The 13,710-nt window shown below is 35.8% G+C and overlaps 1 protein-coding gene across 5 annotated transcripts in view; it reads right to left on the reverse strand.

Moving 5' to 3' along the window:
* The window catches only part of SSBP2 (single stranded DNA binding protein 2), a 310,607-nt gene that overhangs the window by 66,034 nt on the left and 230,863 nt on the right, over positions 1 to 13,710 (reverse strand). The gene's annotated exons all lie outside the window — the stretch shown is intronic.

The following is a 13,710-nucleotide window of genomic DNA, read 5'->3' on the forward strand; positions in this document are numbered from 1 at the left end:
ATCTATATCTATATATCTATATATATAGATATAGATACATATACACAGACACACATATGAAAGTTCTTGGGCTAGAGGTTGATGGAACTGTGGCTGATGGCCTACACCACAGCCGCAGTAAAGTGGGATCCAAGCTGCATCTGTGACCTACACCACAGCTCATGGCAATGCAGGATCCTTATCCCACTGAGCAAGGCCAGGGATCGAACCCACATCCTCATGGACACTAGCCAGGTTTGTAATCCACTAAGTCACAACAGGAACCCCCCCCCCCCATTTAATTAATTACAATACACAATTACATGTGATATAACCAAATTATCAACTCTAAAGGGCTGAATATTAAGTAAAATATCAAGAATGAATTCATAGAGAAGTTAACAACAGGACTTCCTGTTGTGGCACAGTGGAAACGAATCCGACTAGTATCCATGAGGATGCAGGTTCAATCCCTGGCCTCACTCAGTGGGTCAGGGATTCAGCATTGCTGTGAGAGCTGTGGTGTAGGTCACGGAGGCAACGGGGATACTGCGTTGCTGTGGCTGTGGTGAGGACTGGCAGCTACAGCTCTAATTCGATCTCTAGCCTGGGAACTTCTACAGCTGAGGGTGCAGCCATAAAAAGCAAAAAAAAAAAAGCAAAAAAAAACTAATTTATCAAAGGCATGAGTAAGCCAAATCTATAATACTTTACATAATTGCACATTTATAATGCAATTTCTACAAACATTTTTAGAAATTAGACCTGCAGTTCATGGCTATAGATATTTTCCAGGGTTATTTTGAAAGCAGCATCTGAAACATAAAATCCTAACAATTTTATGTGGTATAGACTTTAAGTTGTTTTGGAGGGTCTGACAAACAAACCAGAAGAACTTAAAGTTATTTGGCTTTTTGCTTACTATGTTCTTATATGTTAACATATTCCTAAGAGGTCTTTTTAAATGGACAGAAATAGAGTATTCTTCAGATAATACTGTCAACTTCAGGTGATGAAACTTAGGTGGATTTTCAGGTTTTAACATTTTAAAAATGTTTCATTTTCACGCATTTGATCAAAGTTCACTCTGTCTTCTCATTTGTGAAGTTACTCTAAATTAGATTAGTTAACTATACTGTCAGTTAGAGGTTTAACCCAATATTCACACTCCCTCTGCAACTTTCCGAATCGCCTAATTTAATTTATGAAACTATCTTTTAAATTCGAGACTCATTTAAAAAAATTTAATATTAAATACTGTGTCACTGATGTGGGGGTGGTTGCCTTTCTTTCACAAAGTGATGTCTTATGACACAAACATGGAGAAATAAAAATAGGTTGATAATAATTCCTGTCTATAATAAAATCACTTTGAAATAAAATACAAGGCAGAAATTGTGTTTAACAACTGTGTGCAAATTGTGCTTACCAATTTAAATTAATTTCACAATTTCATTTAACACTACTAAATACCAATAAACACTGCGATGTACTTTATTTGAAATGGAGCATTTGAGATTTGGATGTTCCTCTGAATGTAAAATAATGTTATAGTGTTCATATACATGGACTGTTTGAAAAGATAAGTTTTCTATCATCAATAGCATTGTGAATAAACGTATTTTCATGGGACTGTCATACTTTCCTATCTGGCCCTGACACCCCATCAAAGGTCTAGGAGAGGGACAGACAGGGCATGTGGTAGTTGGGAACCTGAAGGACCCTAAAGAATAAGACTGGGAGAAAGAGTCTCTCACTAATTTATCTCCTCTTATATCCCCCCTCAAGTCATTCAAAAAAATTTTTATAAAAAAATGAAAACCACTTAAAATTTTCTATCTATAGCTACACAATTACAGCCAAAAATCAAACAAAAATAGTTATTTTAGAAAAAAATCTACTTTTCCCTAACATATAAGCATTCCTATAAGTAAAGCATTTAACTATCCAATCAGTGCTGCTACAACATCAACTCTTAATATTCTGGTTGATTCTTAAGTTATATAGTTAACCGCCTAGGTATTCAACTGCCTACTTGTTGAGGTATAGACGCAGCAATAGAATCTAAAGAAAGTTCAGGGGAGTTCCCATTGTGATGCAGCGGAAACGAACCTGACTAGGAACCATGAGGTTGCAGGTTTGATCCCTGGCCTCACTCAATTGGTTAAGGATCCCGTGTTGCCATAAGCTGTGGTGTAGGTTGCAGATGTGGCTTGGATCTGGCGTTGCTGTTGCTGTGGCCTACAGCTGTAGCTCCTTTTCGACCTTTAGCCTGGGAACCTCCATATGCCTCCTGTGTGGCCCCATAAAGACAAAAAAAAAAAAAAGAGAGAGTTCATATTAGCAACTGAGCGTATTCTACTAATGTTTATATTTCACTATTCAGGAGTCAATTTGCCTTCAAATATAATTCAAGATATTAAAACAAATTTAAATTCTTTTATGGTAAGTGGTAGTCTAAGAGATTATCTACTGATTAAATATAAAATACATATACTGACAGACCTGTCAGTCTTCTCTATGTAGATAAACCTGGGAAGAACAGGTTCTTCAAAAGAGTCCTTAGCCATGAAGGTGTGCTTACTCTTTATATTTGGGGAAAATTTTTTTTAATGATGTCAGGATGATGAATCAATATTTTAAGTGTAAAAAGCCCTCCCCTTGGAAAACGGGCTAAAAAAGTTATAGTGTGTGTGACCGGGAGCCAAAGGTCTGCATTCTAGTTTTTGCATCACCACTAATTAGCAGAGGGACCCTAAACCAAAGACCTTACAGGGCTTTAGTTTTCTCAACCTTAATGTGAGAGGGTTGGCCTGGATGATCTCAAAAGTCTCTTGGGAAGTAATAATGAACACGGAATTGTGGATTTTTAAAAATTATTTCCAGCATTACCCTTAAGTACAAAGATGAGTTTACTATAAATAGCTATAAATATTTGAAGTGTGTGGAGGTGGGACTGACGTATTCCCATGCTTTTTAGAGAGAAAGAAAAAAACCTTGTTGAAGAAAAAAATTCTCCAACCAACAATGATGCTCTTTGTTCAGATCAAAGGTCTACAGAGAGAATAAAAAAGCCGCACCTATCGATTAAAAGATACGCTAGAAATTTGTTCATTCAACAAATTTTTTTTGCTTTTGCTTTTTTTTTTTTTTTTTTTTTTAGGGCCAAACCTGTGGCACATGGAAGTTCCCAGGCTAGGGGTTGAATTGGCACTACAGCTGCCAGCCTACACCACAGCCACAGCAATGTGGGATCCAAGCCGTGTCTGCAACCTACACCACAGCTCACCGTAACGCTGGATCCCCAACCCACCGAGCAAGGCCAGGGATCAAACCCACATTCTCATGGAAACTAGTTGGATTTGTTTCCACTGCACCACAATGGGAATGCCCTTGACAAATATTTATTAAATACCCACCAGGCACTTGTTTTAGGTGGGTGGACATTAAAGAAGTAAAGATCATTGCCCTCTGCTTAGGATTAATCAATATTCACTTATAATTAAGAGGAGAAAGAATTTTCTGGAAGAATTATTTCTTCCATTAATCTGGAAGAAATAGAATGTTTTCTTCTCTAAACGGCAAATATCAATGAAAACCCAAAGAAAATAATATTTCCATCTTGTACCTTCCCTCAGAAGTCTTATTACAGCATCCCTACTTGATAAGAACATGTAGTGCTATGAATGACTGAACATCAAGGCCATGCTTTTTAAAAAGCTTAATTAGGCAAAACTCATAGACTAAGTTTCTCTATAAATTGAGTAGCACAGTTAGTACTCTGACATACTGAAATATATTTATAGGCGTAAATTCTCATTTCTACATGTTTCAGTTATCTACTTAGGATGAATGGGATAAGCCAAAGTGGAAGGAATATAAATATCTACAAAGCCAGAAACATCAGTAAATATTTGATGACTAAATGAAAGGGAAACAAACTCTAATAGAAATATAAACTAAGCATCCAGATCATTTGCTCCAAATAGTCTTTTAGAGAAAAGATCACACCACTTAGAATCATAATTTCAGAACGAATGTCACTCAATCTTAAAGGATTATTAGTGTCCATTATATCAAGAATTATTCATGAAATTTTAAACTTCTACTTTCCTAAAAGAGGGATTTTCCTTTGTTCTTTGCCTTTTCTGCTAGTGGGAAGTAGTAGTCTCCCTCTCCTATTCGATCTTCATGAACCATTTAATACTTTATCTCAGTTCCCTAAGAATGAGAAGGAATCAGCTCTTTCTCATCTTTCCTTCTCTGAGGATCCCAGACTCCCCGCCCCCTCAATGAAATTGTTCTATAAATAATTTACCCATCCTGAAATTACAGGTGATGAGAACCATTGTAAGCACTAACTTCATTATATAGATACACGATTAAACTGTACATCTTAAAGGACACATTGCTCAAATGTTAACTTTGGTAATATTTTCTAACATTTTCAATGGTTTTTGGAAAACATAACTATGATTTATCAGTACCAGGATATTTCTTGAGATCACTCTAAACTCTCCTTTCTCTGCCAGGTAAATTTCTACCAATCCTCCAGGGGTCAGTTTAAATATGACTTCCTCTTTTAAGGAATTTCTACAGGCTCCTTTCCCTCCATCTCCTGAGCACTTTGTTCACACTGCTATCCTAGCAGATTCAGCACACCGTAGGCTTGTGTGTGCCATGAAGGAACCTACTTCAGAGAAAAGAACACAAAACCAGATCAGAGTTACTACCTTAATGTCAAGGCAATCCATTCATGAAATAAAACTGGTATTTCTAAGAATCATTAAAATTGATGTAGCAGTGTATAATCCCCTTATACTTATTTTACATATTTCAATGTGACTTTAGAAACTCTTAAATTCTTGGTCTTTAAGATGTGATAATTGACCATAAAATCTAAAATCATTAAAAAATAAAAGCTTCTTTAAGTTACACTTTATATTAGCAAAATTTAGAACAAATCAATGATGAAAAGAAGACTAATACGTCCTCAGATAAAAAAAATGTAACATTCGGGACAGTTTACATTTCCGAAAACGTAGCAGTCTGAGGTATGTTCTACAATATACAATTATATGGGAATTATAATAATTTAAAGTAATTTTGAACTCGATGACAAAATTATTCATGTGAAATTTGCTTTTGATTTTGAAAAAAATAGTATATTTTTAAATGGCAAAGAAATACACAATTACCAAGTTTAAGAAAATACAAACTAACAAAATAATCTAAAAATGAACACACACAACTTCTTCACAAAACAACTCAACTGAAGTTTTATAAGTTCTGTGTTGTACGATTATAATAAAATCTAATAGAGAATTTTGTTTGAATATGCCTTTTTGACACACTTTACAGAAAAAAGTTTAGAGTGGACTAGATCAAATTTCTCAACTGCCACTTAAGTTTAATCAACTGCCACTTAAGTTTTATTACAGCTTTATAACATCCTGCTATTGTAATATCTTTATAGAACAAAGGCAGGTAAACATACTTCATTCTTAAAACCAGCTGACTATAAATAAATTGCCTGACTTGGTACTTCCTCCTACACCCCCCGGCAACTGTGCAACCATTCACTTAATGTAGAATTCTTTGCCTTCGCTACCACTTAAACATGAAAAGCTGAAAAGGCAGTGATAATTCAGGTAAGAAAGTTAATTCGCTTATAAAGCTCTCTTGATTCACTGGAAGAAAAGAATTCAGCAACTGAAATAAATACAGTAAGCTCCATCTCCGTCTTCTTGAACATTTTTGGTAGAGTTTTGTCTTTTGTCCAATATATGTTGTCTTTAGTCCATTTATTTGTGCTCTTAAGTCACATGCTGAAAGGGAATAGAAGGTGGGTAGGGAATGGTGGTACATGAATGTGGTGTTATTAGAAGAGTATTATCATAATCAAACTGTTCATTATAATGTGATAACCTATAATGAGGTTCAGGAGGAAGGGAAGGAAGCAGTCAGCACATTCTAAGAGAATACACAGAGTCGCATTCAATAAATACTTGGTGGTTTTCCATAGCTGGCTCACTGACTGAGGACATGAACAACATTGACGGAAGACTCTGAAAACCAGAAAAGATATGATAAAGTTTGATTCTCTCATCTGAAATCTCATCTGGCCAATTTATGGGGCTGGTTAAAAATAGGTAGTACTTACCGATACTGCAAAGAATAAGGTACAATATTGGTATAGTATACCTGGTTGTCTAATGATAAAATGATTGCATGTGTGGAGGGGAAAATTCAGCTTGCTTACATAGGGTAAATTATATCTTGTAGAGGGCCCATTAAGAGTAGGTAAGAAAGTGTTGGAGACTCCAAGATAATACTGAGTTATAATTACAATATTCATATCAATAGCATATAAGAGAATTTATGATTTAGATAACTAAAAAGTCTTTTACTCTCTCCTACTGCTTTCAAGCTTCTTTGACTATTTCTGAGGTGTCAGGGTTGAAAATAATGATTCTTAGGTTGTTCTACAGAGGAGCAGTATTTAGTAAGTACTCTTTGGTATAGCAGGATGTCAATTTATGTATGCTTTGGCCAAAATAAAAAGTGTGGTAATTTTTTCTGAAGCAGAGGCCAGCCAGGAGAACTGTCAACAATTCCATATAGCAGGGCATCTGAGCTGCTTGTCTCATATAGCGTTGTGTGTAGACATAAAACTCCAGTCTTTAGACTGAAATATATTCAAAGAGCTGTAATCCTCAGTTCTCAGAAACATGTTTTAGCTTACATATTTTCTTTCCATTAAGAAGAGGCTCAGCATTTGAATAAGAGTATTAAATATTGTTTTAAACATCATACTGTCTTCAGCACATAGTCATCTTTAGTCCAAAAATCGATAAGGGAAATCGCTATTTGCTAAAAAGTAATTTGCTTCCCTTAACATTTAGCTAGAAACACAAGGTATAAGGTGATATACAGACAAGAAAAATATGGGTTACCTTTAGTAATTACATTAACTACACAAAGATCAAATGTCTACCTTATTTGGTCCTGTGAATATATGGCTTTAGACAGATTTAATATTTTTTCTGATGTTTTTCATATACAGTTTTAAGAAGACATACAGAATAATATGCAATTCTGGGACATGGAAATTATTCTAGACTCAAGGGAAAAATCTGCTAAACACAATTTTTTTAAATGATAAATATGGAAGATTATAAGTATTTATTTATAGTTCTGGAAAGGTAATAAAATATGTTCACTATAAGATTTTATCCAAAGCATAAACATTCTTTTAAAAACTAAACATGACTTTTTATTCATTCTGTGCTCATTTTTTAAGTTAGCTCAATTCTCTTTACATGGTTGTCCTATATTGATTTCTATTCTCAATTTTGCAATTTGAAATTTTACTCATAAGTAAATCTTGTTTTCTTATTCTGTTAAGAACTCAAGTCATACATTATCAGTAATAAACAATATTGAGAATATTATTTTGAAATGAACATTAGAGTGTTGTGACTTGTACATTTAATTTCAGCAACTGTTCATATAGTAAGATTATTCACATGTTTTTATTTTTATAATTCCATGAAATGCTTCAAGAATTTTCTGTAGAAAAGTAATGAAGCATAAATTATACATCAAATAATTTCATCAGTTACTTTATAATTTATGCATTTTAATTTGTTCAGTTTCTTCTTTATTTTTCAAGAAAATCTCTATCAGGCATTACTGACACTCCAGTGGATAAGACACTCCTGATTAACATACTTTAATTCCAACTAGTATTGAAATAATTTAGTTCACAAAATGACATCCTTGTGCTGGCATAGTCTGCTGATAAAGCATAAATATGTAGCTTATCTTCCATACATCTTAGATATTCTATCAACAACACTTAATTAAAATAACTCACAAAATAACTGTGAAGTATGAACAGATCCAGTTTCCTAGATGTTATTTTGGCAAGGCTAATCTAATTCAGCACACAGTTATAAGCAGGTTGATTCTTTTGATATGGATGTAGTGTAAGCATCAAAATTGCTCACTTACATTATGGGCCCTTTCAAAAAGATGAGACTATTTTTCAAACCTTCATTACCATATATCAGATAAAGGTTTGTATCAATGGACTTGTAGATTATGAACAGGGACTATGCTGCCTTCTGGTCTAATAAACTACAGAAGTTTGAATAACATTCTATAAAAGCCTCAATAATTTGTTTTAAATTGATTTATATTCACATATCAACATAGACACTTTTTTTTTGACGCCTGTCAGACAAGTAGCTGGAGTCCTACATATGCTGAATCTGGCTGCCTTCCACTACTGGCTGAAGTCACAAGGACAGATCAACCCATGTTATTAGTGTATTAAAAAAACCCACTATGGGTATGAAAATAATTATGTGAGATTTATAATTAGGATAAAGTATCAGCCAGACTCAAAAAACAAGCAAAAATAATAATTTTTAAAAACTACTCTTAATTTTTCATTAAAGAATGCAAAAGTACTCCCCTTTCCCCCCTTTAACCTATTTTATATTCATGTTTCCATGTAAACTTATTCCAGATGATAGTGTGGGAGACAGGCACTTTAATTTATCCAAATGTACCCTTGGGGAAAAGAAAGCTTCTTTGTTCGTACCTTTCTGATAACTTGATATATTAGGAAAGTTTCTCCTGACTAAGCAGTAGTCTTCAAATTCATGAGCAGTGATAACATTTGTTAAATAAACCTGACTGTAAGCTTGGTTTCTGATACAAGTGGCAGATTACATATATTTTATTGTCCTTAGAAATGAAATGTTATGCTTCATTTTGACTTGGTTACTTACTTAACAAACATGAAGTCTATTTAAAGTTAATTCATGTCTGAACTACATAGAATAATCTTTTCTACTGAACAGATTTTTACAGGAGTGATTAATCCTCCCAAGTCTGTTTTGAAACTAGAGCCTACTAATTTGACTAATACTAAAAAGCATAAAAATAAGCAAGATGAGAGAACTCGAATCACACAAGGTGAAGTTATTTCTCCATCTCTAATTTAAAACATCAATTTTTAACCATGTGTCTTAAATAGATACACAATAAATGTACAGAATAAAACTGGTAAGACAAATTTGAATGGAGAAAATATTACTAATGTCAAAGGTATTTTTAAAGTCAGATTATTTATAGAATAAGAAAATGACAGAAAACAGGTGTAGTCACAATTGCAGGCATTCTAAGTAAGTAATTCTATTTTACTGTTTCTTGATAAGCATCCATCTGTGTACAAAGAATATCCAATTACTCTATTCCCTGGCATTATGTCGTATAACCAAGGTTATACCTGATTTCTGGTTATAATAGATGATACCTGGCAACAGCCTATATTCTCTTCCCACAGGTGTCAGCAGAGCTGTTTTCTTTGTCCCTCGGCAGGGATGAACAGTTTGTTACAGCCAACAGTTCATTCCCAGCAGCATTTCTTTGACCTCTCCCATTTCTCCCTCCAGCAACTGCTTCATTTCTCACTTTCCCCTTTAGAGCAAAACTCTTTGAAAGAGTTGGACATACTCGTTGCCTCCAACTGCTCTCTTCCCAGTTTATCCTGAATCGGCTTCTATGAGGCTGTTACTCTCATCACTCCACTGAAAAACTGGCCTTATCAAGGTCCCCAGTGACCACCTCAAATCCAATGGTCAACTGTCAGTCCTCAACTGAGGTGAACTCTCAGCAGCATCTGACACAGCATATTCCTCGCTGCCTTGAAACATTTTCTTCCATTTCCTTCCAGGCTCCCACATCGCCTGGTTTTCTTCCTATCTCCCACACTGCTCCTTCCCATTTTTCTTGCTGGTTCCTCCTCATCTTCCTGCCTTCTTAACATCAGAGCCCTGGAACCACTGTAGAGCTTCTTGTCTCTCTATATTCATTATCTTGGTAATGTCATCCAGATTTTCAACATTATCTACAAGGTACTAACTCCCAAATGTCTCTAGACCAACTAGAGACAACCATAACAACTCCAGAGACAAACAGAGCCACTCTGATACCTTGCCCCTGCTCAACATTTCTGAATTACCTAATAGCCATCTTAATTTTGACAAAATTAAGTTCAACATTAAACTTCTGGTATTGTCTTCATGACTCCTCTTGAAGTTTTACCTACAAACACAAGTGAACATCAACTCCATTCTTGCAGTGATTCTTGATTTCTTTTTTTTCTCCCAACATATCCAAACCATTGCCAAAATCTGTTGGCTGTAACTTTAAAATATATTTAGAATCCAATCATTTCTCACCACTGTTACAACCTCTGGCTTAGCCATAATAATTTGTTGTAATTTTGCAGTGACATCCAAACTGGCCTCCCTGTTTCCACCCGTCCCTCTTACAGACTGATCTCAACACAGCAGCCAGAAAGATCCTATTAAAACCCTCCACGAAGAGTAAAACCCAAATTCCCTACAATGACCTACAAAGTTCTCCTTGATGTGGCTTTCTACTATCTACACTTCATACTGAACTACTTTCCCCAGCTGACACTCCACTATAAAAAATATTTTTATTGTTCCAGAAAGAGTCGGTCATGCTTTGGACTCAGGGGCTTTTACCCTTGCTTGTCCCTCAGCCTAGAACAGTTCCTCCACACTTGATATGCTTGTTCCCTCATTTCTTCAGGTCTTAACTTAAAGGGCATCTTCTCAATGAGTCCTTCTGCAACCACCCCATCTAGAACTTCCTCAACACTGCATATCCTAATCCTTATCACAATCTAACGTATCATATCTAAAAATAATTACTTATTTTGCTTACTGTCTCCCACAGTAGCCTCTAAGTTCTGTGTGGGCAAGGATTTTCTATTTAGCTTTTTTACTGCAGTAACTCTAGTACAGGTAGTTGTGGGGACACTACATCTTTGTTGCTGAATGTCATCAGTAATCTTAGCTAGTGGTTCTCAAATTTTAGCTTGATGGACTCATCTGTTAAAAATAAAAAAAGCACTGGGAACTTTGTCTAGTCACTTATGATGGAGCATGATAATATGGGAAAATAGAATGTGTACACATATGTGTAACTGGGTCCTATGCTGTAGGAAAAAAAAACTGTATTGGGGAATAACAATTTAAAAAATAAAAAAATAAAAATAAAAAAACAAAGAGTAAAACCACATAGGATTTCCAGTCCCATGGCCCCACCACCAATAATTCTGATATACGAGGAGTGGGGTGACACCCAGGGCTCTCTTGTCAGGAGTACACAGAACACACTTGGAGGAACACTGTTATTAGCCCTAACCTGTGGATGTCTTATAGGCTGTCTAGTGGTGACTGTATTCGTAGAGAACAGGAGTGGGCAAATCATGGCTCACAGGCTAAATGTAGCCCACTGCTATTCCAGTAAAATGAAGTTTTTCTGGAATAGCCTCACTCATCAGTCTATATAGCAGCTCTGGTTGCTTTGATACTATAATGACAGAGCTGGGTAGTGTGACTTCAGAGCTCACAAATTCTAAAACAGATACTATATGGCTATTTACAGAAAAAATTCTTTGACTTATGATACAGATACAAGATACATTATTCCAGAACACCACACAGTGATAAGTTACTTTCTAGGTGAAGGTATCCTAATGTATACCTAAGACAAATCTATCCCACCTATATAGGGAATTTGTAATTTATTTAATACCTGATTTATATTTAATAATCCATTCTTCATTCTTAGTTCCCCAAAGAAAAGAATGCTGACTGCTTTTGTTTCTGTAACTTGCCTTTGGATATTTGCTATATGTTTTTTGTTTTCCAAGGACCTCTAATAAAAATAGAAGCATTCTGGGAAGAACTTTGAATAAGAAGACACTGGTCTAGGATGGCCAAGTTAGCTTTTTTGTAAATACTCATTTTGATAAATAGGGAAAGTAGGAGTTCCTGCTGTAGCTCAGCAGTAATGAACCCAACCAGTATCCATGAGGATGCAGGTTTGATCCCTGGCCTTGCTCAGGGGATTAAGGATCCAGCACTGCCCTGAGCGGTGATGTAGGTTGTAGATGCAGCTTGGATCTGGCATGGCTGTGGCTGTGGCACTGGCTGGCAGCTGCAGCTCCTATTCAGCCCCTACCCGGGAACTTCCATATGCCACGGGTGTGCCTCTAAAAAGGCAAAAAATAAAGTTCCTAAAAGGAAACTTTCATTCCAGTCTAACTGGAAAACCCAAGTAAAGGCTCTGAATCCCTGACACTCCATTCTTTGCTCTTTGTCCATTTTAGTCACTACTGTAGGGTCTTTGGTTGTTGGAAACTGTAATTTTTTTAAAAAAACTTGCTTAGTTACTCAAGCTGAGGGTTTTTTTTTTTTAATATTTTTTTTTATTTTCCCACTGTACAGCAAGGGGGTCAGGTTATCCTTACATGTATACATTACAATTACATTTTCCCCCCACCCTTTCTTCTGTTGCAACATGAGTATCTAGACAAAGTTCTCAATGCTATTCAGCAGGATCTCCTTGTAAATCTATTCTAAGTTGTGTCTGATAAGCCCAAGCTCCCGATCCCTCCCACTCCCTCCCCCTCCCCCTCCCATCAGGCAGCCACAAGTCTCTTCTCCAAGTCCATGATTTTCTTTTCTGAGGAGATGTTCATTTGTGCTGGATATTAGATTCCAGTTATAAGTGATATCATATGGTATTTGTCTTTGTCTTTCTGGCTCATTTCACTCAGGATGAGATTCTCTAGTTCCATCCATGTTGCTGCAAATGGCATTATGTCATTCTTTTTTATGGCTGAGTAGTATTCCATTGTGTATATATACCACATAGCAGCACCATTCACAATAGCCAGGACATGGAAACAACCCAAATGTCCATCGACAGATGATTGGATTCGGAAGCTGAGGGGTTTTAATTTGTTCTAATAGTTGAGGCTAGAAAAACCATTACCACAACTGTAGGAAAGCATTATTAAAGTCATCAGCTTCAGGCACCTTTATTTTTTAGGCTGCTTTTATCTTTATATCAGACAAAGAATTGTTCTGTTCTTGATATTTAGAATCTCTGTTCTTTAAAGATTCAGGATCACATTTTTAAGAAAATTAAACTTAATTTTTGTCTTGAACTCTGATAAATAAGTGACTTTCTCCAGCTCTACAAATCCTGGTATAGTTAATTCTGAGAAATACTATTCTTAATGTGTGAATTTTAAACTACATATATTGATAATGTTAGATGTTATAGTTCAGTAAGAGAGTTCTACTTGAGATACTCAGTACTCATTCAAATTAAGAAATGACATATTAACTAATCTTTTGGTTTGTTATCTGAGATCACAGATGATGTCTACAACTTTTGGGGAGAAGGAAAGGAAGTTTATATAAGTTTAGAGTCTCTCCTCACACTAACTTCTGAAATAGCCATGATCAGGAAGGATAAGAGAAAAGGCAATGCACTGGGAGAGAAGACAATATGAAGATTAAAAATAGAAGGGAACTGAGAAGGCGTGTAGACTTCTTAACTACATGTGTAAATAATAGGGGAAAACACGTGCTACTGATAATAAAATGGCGATACTGTGAAATCTCAATAGGAAGAACAGAGGAGATAAGTATGCTTCGTTATGAAAGTATCTTCAAAATGTAGGACTTACAGGGAGTTCTTTGGTGGTGCAGCAGCTTTTAAGGATCTGGCATTGTCACTGCAGTGGCTTGGGTTGCTGCTGTGGCGCAGGTTAGATCCCTGGTGCGGGAACTTCCAATTACTGTAGGTGTGCCCCCTCCCCCCCCC

The sequence above is a fragment of the Phacochoerus africanus genome, chromosome 4 (assembly GCF_016906955.1).
Source record: "Phacochoerus africanus isolate WHEZ1 chromosome 4, ROS_Pafr_v1, whole genome shotgun sequence".
NCBI classification, from domain to species: Eukaryota; Metazoa; Chordata; class Mammalia; order Artiodactyla; family Suidae; genus Phacochoerus; species Phacochoerus africanus.